Source organism: Prunus mume, linkage group LG2 (assembly GCF_029339155.1).
Source record: "Prunus mume cultivar Tortuosa linkage group LG2, ASM2933915v1, whole genome shotgun sequence".
Lineage (NCBI taxonomy): Eukaryota > Viridiplantae > Streptophyta > Magnoliopsida > Rosales > Rosaceae > Prunus > Prunus mume.
The window spans coordinates 6,127,349-6,135,707 of NC_142699.1; the positions used below are offsets into that span (position 1 = coordinate 6,127,349).

The following is an 8,359-nucleotide window of genomic DNA, read 5'->3' on the forward strand; positions in this document are numbered from 1 at the left end:
CTCGTGCTTGGGTAATTTTTACAGGTCTAAGACTTAAAGAACATAATGTACCTGAAAGAAAGTCCTTTTCCACCACATTGTTTTCTTAAGAAAGAGAATAGAGATAAAACTTGTTTATCCTTGTTTCTAGATATGGTGATGATACCAACGGATGGTTAGTCGGAATGGTCAGGTGCATGTTTGCTCTCATGTGGGCTGAGGTTTGAAACCCCAAAGGTACCTACCTAACTAGTCGCTATTGTTTCCTGCCTCCCAAAGATTGTAGGGTTTGGCAGGGAGCCCCCAGTTTAAAAGCTGTGTATAGGAAGGTATGTACACTGATGAAAATGGTTTTCCGAGTTGATGCATCCTTGTTCACTAAAATACTGTTTTCCAATCCTCTAAATTTTTCAGAAAGTTTTAGTTGTTTTACCAAAATGTAAGGTACATTGAGAGAATGCAAGGTATGGAACTGTGGATGACAGTAAACCTTCACCAAACAATTGTATTCAACAAATACACCGGCTTCTAATCAACAACCTAAATCTAAATGTTGGAAACCTGGGTCCGAAAATTTATAAAGAAATGAGGCCTAGATCACATGAATGTTCCTAAAACTATTTATCCCTAGAAGGGATAGAGAAGTGAGAATGCTAATCTGTTTTCAACTCTAGGAATAGAAATTGTGTAATTTGAAAGAAACCTGCATAGAGTATTGGCCTTGAATTGGTTCTGCTCAACAAATCCAGATAAAAGCTTCATGGAACCATTGTCATGCTTAGAGCTCATAAGAGTATTGGTGCTGAACTCGGGTATCTTTGCAGATCTAGCAACAATTTAGCATCACTAGATTTCTGAATTCCTGCAAGATTCATAAAACAAGAGTCTAACTACATTGGCCATCAAAATAAAAATAGTTCTGCATACATTGGGAAACAAAAACTACAAGTAGTCCACCCAGCACATAAGCAATAACAATTAAAGCATAAAACGGTTTACCAAGAGTTCAAAACTCATAAAACATGGCACACAACGCAAGTGATTTTCAACAGCAGCGAAGAACATATAGACAGTTTCTTCCTGACCATGACTACCAAATTTTTAATAAGACCCATTAACATATGAAAATTCCTATTACCTTAACCGTTAATTCTAGTCACCAATAACAAAGTGCGTAATGGTCATGAAACCAGATTCAAAAAGGGTAACTAAATTCCACAGATTGTAGAAATGAAATTTCTTACCATTGTCGGCAATTCTGTTCCTATTGAAGCTTTTACAAGTATTGACGCTCTGTTTCAAGCATTGGCCGGCGTTGGGGTCCGGCACAGGACAAGGGACGGGGCCCTTGAAGCGGATGCGGAGCCTGCGGGACTGCGCGGCGGCAGCACAGAATTCATTGAGGAGGGGGTTTTCCGATTCAACCATGAGAGAAGAAATACCGAGAGATAAGATTCAGTTTGAAAAAAACAAATAAATAAACTTAGATATCGGAACAATGGAATGGTGATTCTCACGGCTGGGACGCTTTTATGGTGGATGAGCTGGCTGGTTCCTTTTAGTTTTGGGTATACTGCAATCCAATTCCTTATTGTTAAGGGATTCGAGAAAGAGAGGATAGAGAGAGAGAGACGTGAGATAAATAAATGGCTTAATTTCACAGTTCACGAAAATATCATATTGTGGCATGTTTACTGATCCTAATCGGATTAGAGGAACTGAATTGAGCAGAAATGATTAATTTTGAAAAGTCAATATCAATTAAATTGAGGAGGCATGTTTCCTTTAACTCAAGGTGTACCATCACTACTATTCTTAATATTTGATATGTATCTATAGACAACTCTGTTTAACTTTTTATTTTGTATTATGAAATTATAGTTATGCATATGAACATTCGCCTCAATGTTGAAAAGAATTGGCATGCACTGCTGGATTAAAGTGGTTGACAAAAATTCTCTCAATGTTGAATAGGCTATTGGACATGCTCTTTTAAGTTGTTTCCAAAATTGTCATGAATATGAACTGAAACTAATTTGATTGTTAAAATGCAATTATTCTAAATAAATTATTGAGTTTGAAGCGAATTGCAAATTTGGAATTTTAAAATTTGTATAAGAATATAATGGGTAAAAATGATGGATGCCTCATGGGTTAGTTCTCCAATAATTAGAATAGGGGTGCAGAAGATCCAATCTAATCCGCCCAAACTGATCGATGATGTTCCCCATTATGAGTTACATTATAAATGTAAATTCATAATGTATGTGACCCTTCATGTACTATATGATTGGATCAGATGGTTGATTTGCTTGTGAAGATTTAATCAAATCAAATCAAATCTAGTTAGTTTCATGCTTATTTGCTCATTAGGTAATTTTCATTAAGAAAGTTATAAACATTATAAGTAATTTGATTGAGTTATGTTTAATATATTATAAAATCAAAATAATTTTCTCTAACATTACACTTATATTTTATATTGATGTCTATTAAAATATTTGATTATATTCAATTTGACTATAAATGTTTCATATTTCATTATTATATTTGTTTCATTATGAAAACTGATCATCCAATCCAGTCTAATCCAATATCAATTGGGTTGGATTGGATCATATTGGATTTAAGCCTCTGCACCTTTCAAAACTACTCCGTGTTATTACTGACTTAGGCATCGGAGGGCCCTTGGCTACCACCACACCGATGGTTTTTCGATTGATTTATTTTGTCTTGCAGGGAATCTAGTAGGAGGGATGAACAAGAGAGAAGAATCATCTACAAATATTCTCAGATGAGAAATTTGCATAAAAAAGGAGACAAAAGCTACGTTTTTTACGAGGACCTCTTTGATTTTCCGGAGGACCCAGAGAATTTGAGAGAGGAAGACTTGAAGGAGCTATGGGGTGATGGTCCATTGGAGATGACCAATACCGACAAGGGGTATAAGGTCTTCAAGATGGTGGCAACTCAACAAACGACGTAGTAATGCAATTTCCGAAGGCAAAGGGGAAGCGAAGGCGTAGTGGGCTGAGTAACGAATTAAGGGAGGCGACGGCGACTTCCAACTTATGCTTCTTCGATACAGCCTTGAGATGGCGTCAAAACACTATCTTCTTGTCTATGATTACGTCAAACACCATTGCCAACCCTTTTCTCTATGGCAGCGGTGGTGGTGGGTTTGCACTAGGTTATGGAAGAGTGCGAGGAGGAGGTGGATCTAGGTGGTGGGGATGGGGGTTGGACAAGAATACCCTCAAAAGTTGAGGCACATGGCATTCATTTGGTTTAAAAACAAAGATTTGGATGGAATTTGCTAAAACTGACCTTTTGGGGGGGTAAATTGGCGATCAAAAAATTTGAGGAAGGCTAAATTAGTAGGAAAAAATTTACAAATTTATAAATAAACGTCATATCATGTATTTATAAAAAAGACTGTATTTACATGCAAAAAAATCAATTCAAAGTACTTTGGTGTGTTTATAAATGAGTTTAAATGTGTGTAATGATGGGTTTTGGGTGTGTTTATAAAGTGTTTGGGTGTTGGGTTTTTTTATAATTTCAACCTCTATTTTTGGTGTTTTAGTGAAACTCTCAAAAAAATTTCAGGGTGATCACTTTGACATGCGTGATAGTTCAGGGCATTTTTCCACAAAAAACCTTATATTAGGGTTTGTGGGTTGGATCTAGTGTGGGGGGTCTGTTGTGGGTGTGGGTCAGGGAGAGGTCTAGAGGTGTGGATTAAGGGTGCTGTGTATGAGTTGGTTCTACTCTGGATGGGGGAGAAAGCGAGAGAGAGACCAGATTGGGAGGCAAGAGGGGAAGTGGAAGGGCAAGGAGAGGTGCAGTTTTTTTAATAAATAAAATAATCTTATATTTTTTTTAATGGAATTTAAGTTTTTACCTATATTAAAAAAAAATTCATGTGCTATTATATTATTGGATATCTCCACATATTGAGCGCCCAAGTTCGTAGATCGGGTGACGACGACAACATAGTACGGAATTCCACAGCTCTTTTGGTTATCAAAGTGCGTATCTTTGGAATTCCCTTATTACTTTGGATACTAACAAAGCAGCCAATAAAATAAGGATCTTCGATGAGGGTGCACCAACGCTTGGACACAGTTTTGCATTGAAAAACATATTTAGTGCATGCAAGTCGGCATAGGATTTCAGCCAATATAACGTTAGGTAGATCATCAATTGATGTTCTTCTTTCTGCTGATAATGATCTCTTTGATCTTTTTAACTTACTCGAGGACGGCAATCCAAAAGACAATCGGGTTCTCTTCCTTGCTTTGGTAGCAGTATCGCCTCTCGTCGACCTGCGCCATGCAATATATTATACAAACTACTTTCTCTCACAATTGATTTTTTTCACAGAAAATCTGTCAGTGATTATTTTTACAGCACAACAATGCTAAACTAGCCTTGTCATGAGAGCTAGAGAGAGCTACATTATTCTTAATTAATAGAATGAAAAAGAGTCAGGAAGGGAAATTAAGATACACTCTAGATGGCAACGACCATATATACACATACAGGAATTCCTGAATTCGCCTGCATGAGAAAACTGCAGAAAATTAACCACTCCCAATTAAAAGACAAAGTCCAATCGTAAACAAATAAAAGTTTACTACTTTAATTCTTTGCAATCTACGAGCTAGCAGAGATGGGCACGCTGCTGCTGCTGCTGGGGTAGTCTAGGAATTGAGGTCGGCCACCATGGGAGTACAACTGTGTAATAGTCACAACGTTTTACCCAGTGTCTAAATATCTTTGACCACTGTCCTGTGTGAACATTCCACTCGATAATATCATCGTCCACACGCAGATAAAAAATATCCTTATTACTTGGGTCAAAAGCAATCAGTAAGATATTCGATTTGAACGATATCATTTCAGCATCAAAGGAATAAACTCCGCGTTTACTCAAATACAACTTTTTGCCAGCAGCAGCTCCTCCATCATCTTGTGATTGTTTCAACTCATATACATACAGACTTCTGGAGAGCATGCTCATGTTGCACAATAGCACATATCCTCTGCACACACCTGAGTACTGAAGCATAAAACCAAAGTCTAGAGTCTCCTCAAATATGGTGAAACCCAGTTTATGATCAATAATACCATCACCATTATTGTTGCTGCTGCTAGTTCCATCATTGTCGTAGAATGGACCCAAACCAATAACAATAAAGTCGCGATCTGGTAGCCAATATAACATTCCATTGTATGTAAAGGATAACTCCTTGAGGCGACCAAAATTGAAGTGCTGTGGGGACGAGACAACTGATTCTCTCCACTCCCCAGTGTCAGAAGAGAAGATCTCCACGTTTAATTTGAATGTATCACATTTCTTCTCACCATTTTCAAAATCGACAGGAGGAAGAATTCTCACAACCGTGTACCCACACTCAACATCATGCTGGAAGTTGTTTCCTTTCCAATCATCTTCCTCACATTTATAGTCAGGAACATTGCAGATGAATCCTACCCGCACACTCTTGTGACATCGACTGGGGGTGGTGGAAGTACAACATACTGCATGGTGCATGCATTGCAGATGTAGTATATGTGTTGATAATCCTCGGTCATACAGCACAAAACTAAGTCATTATATGTCGCTACAACAACTGGTTTTTCCATCAAACCGTGGAAACGCATGAACATATTGAGCGCGAGTTTGTATAGGACGGAATTCCACAGCTCTTTTGGTTATCAAAGTGCGTATCTTTGGAATTCCTTATAACTAGTTCTTACAAAGCAGCCAATAAAATAAGGATCTTCGATGAGGGTGCACCAACGCTTGGACACAGTTTTGCACTGAAAAACATATTTATTGCATGCAAGTCGGCATAGGATTTCAGACAATATAACGTTGGGTAGATCATCAATTGATGTTCTTCTCTCTGCTGATAATGATCTCTTTGATCTTTTTAACTTACTCGAGGTCGGCAATCTAAGAGGCAATCGGGTTCTCTTCCTTGCTTTGGCAGCAGTATCGCCTCTCGTCGACCTCGCGCCATGCAATATATTTCACATAATTTATGCCCTATAAAAAAATGTTGTGTGGAATCGACAAATGGTTCATTAACTAAAACGAATTTGAATGGCAGAACGAGGCCTGTTAAATGGGTCGGGCTAGCAAACAGGGTTTATCCCATGCCCTAACAGTCATGAGCTTTTTTCGTCCTAACAGTTGAATTCCATTTAACCCTATCTTAAATAAGCTAAGTCCAAGCCCTACAAAAGGGCCATGAATTATCGAGCTCATGGACCGAGCCTATGTGGCCCTATCAAATGGGCCACTAATAACAAATTAAATGCAATCATAATTAAAACTAGTTTAGTGTTATAATAATATAAAATAGAATGATAATTAATATTACTATTAAATAGGTCATTAGTTTCTTTTAAATTTTATAGTTCAATGAAGAGCTGATTTATGTACGCTTATTTTATTAACATATTATAATATATATTAACTTAATTATCAGGCCAGGCCACGTCCGGCTGCCCATGGGCTTAAAAGTTAAGGCCCAAGCCCTACAGTTTAGACAACAGGCCGGGCTAAGCCCGCCCATAATACCGGGTCGGGCTTGCCCATAGCCCAAAAAATAGGTACGGGCTCGTCTTTGGGTAATTTTTACAGGTCTAAGACTTAAAGAACATAATGTACCTGAAAGAAAGTCCTTTTCCACCACATTGTTTTCTTAAGAAAGAGAATAGAGATAAAACTTGTTTATTCTTGTTTCTAGATATGGTGATGATACCAATGGATGGTTAGTCGGAATGGTCAGGTGCATGTTTGCTCTCATGTGGGCTGAGGTTTGAAACCCCAGAGGTACCTACCTAGCTAGACGCTAGTGTTTCCTGCCTCCCAAAGATTATAGAGCTCGGCAAGGAGCCCCAGTTTCAAAGTTGTGTATGAAGTATGTACACACTGATTAACATGGTTTTCGAGTTGATGCATCCTTGTTCACTAAAATGCTGTTTCCAATCCTCTATAGTTTTGGAAAGTTTTTGTTGTTTCACCAAAATGTTAAGGTATATTGCAGAATGCAAGGTATGGAACTATGGATGACAGTAAGTAAACCTTCACCAGACAATTGTATTCAACAAATACACCGGCTAATCAACAACCTAAATCTAAATTTGGAAACAGGTCCGAAAAATTTATAAAGAAATGAGGCCTAGATCATGAATGTTCCTAAAACTATTTATCTCTAGAAGGGATAGAAAGTGTGAATTCTAATCTGTTTTCAACTCTAGGAATAGAAATTGTGTAATCTAAACAAACCTGCATAAGTGTTGGCTTTGAATTGGTTCTGCTCAACAAATCCAGATAAAAGCTTCATGGAACCATTGTCATGCTTAGAGCTCATAAGAGTATTGGTGCTGAACTCGGGTATCTTTGCAGATCTAGCAACATGTTTAGCATCACTAGATTTCTGAATTCCTGCAAGATTCATAAAACAAGAGTCTAACTACATTGGGCATCAAAATAAAAATAGTTCTGCATACATTGGGAAACGAAAACTACAAGTAGTCCACCCAGCACATAAGCAATAACAATTAAAGCATCAATCTAATGGAAAAGCTTGAACTGGTAAACGGTTTACCAAGAGTTCAAAACTCATAAAACGATCGCACAACGCAAGTGATTTTCAGCAGCAGCAATGAACATACAGACAGTTTCTTCCTGACCATGACTACCAAATTTTTAATAAGACCCATTAACATATGAAAATTCCTATTAACTTAACCGTTAATTCTAGTCACCAATAACAAAGTGCGTAAGGGTCATGAAACCAGATTCAAAAAGGGCACCTAAATTCCACAGATTGGAGAAATGAAGTTTCTTACCATTGTCGACAATTCTGTTTCTATTGAAGCTTTTACAAGCATTAACGCTCTGTTTCAAGCATTGGCCGGCGTTGGGGTCCGGCACAGGACAGGGGGCGGGGCCCTTGAAGCGGATGCGGAGCCGGCGGGACTGCGCGGCGGCAGCACAGAATTCATTGAGGACGGGGTTTTCCGATTTAGCCATGAGATAAGAAATACCGAGAGATAAGATTCAGTTTTAAAAAAACAAATAAATAAACTTAGATATCGGAACAATGGAATGGTGATTCTCACGGCTGGGAGGCTTTTATGGTTGATGAGCTGGCTGGTTCCTTTTAGTTTCAGGTATGCTGCAATTCAATTCCTTATTGTTAAGGGATTCGAGAAAGAGAGGAGAGAGAGATAGAGAGAGAGAGAGACGTGACATAAATAAATGGATTAATTTCACAGTTCAAGAAAATATCATATTGTGGCATGTTTACTAATCCTAATCGGATTAGAGGAACTGAATTGAGAAGAAATGATTAAA

At 38.0% G+C, this 8,359-nt stretch overlaps 1 long non-coding RNA gene and 1 pseudogene across 1 annotated transcript; both read right to left on the reverse strand.

The window, feature by feature from the left end:
- Nucleotides 1-444: 444 nt before the first annotated feature.
- On the reverse strand, nucleotides 445-1,725 carry LOC148919503 (uncharacterized). The gene is made up of 2 exons (XR_016123735.1): nucleotides 1,224-1,725; nucleotides 445-841 (listed from the first exon to the last, which is right to left on the reverse strand). It is a non-coding gene; the product is annotated as an uncharacterized LOC148919503 (long non-coding RNA).
- A 3,514-nt stretch (nucleotides 1,726-5,239) lies between these two features.
- On the reverse strand, nucleotides 5,240-6,259 carry LOC148919504 (uncharacterized; annotated as a pseudogene).
- Nucleotides 6,260-8,359: the final 2,100 nt, after the last annotated feature.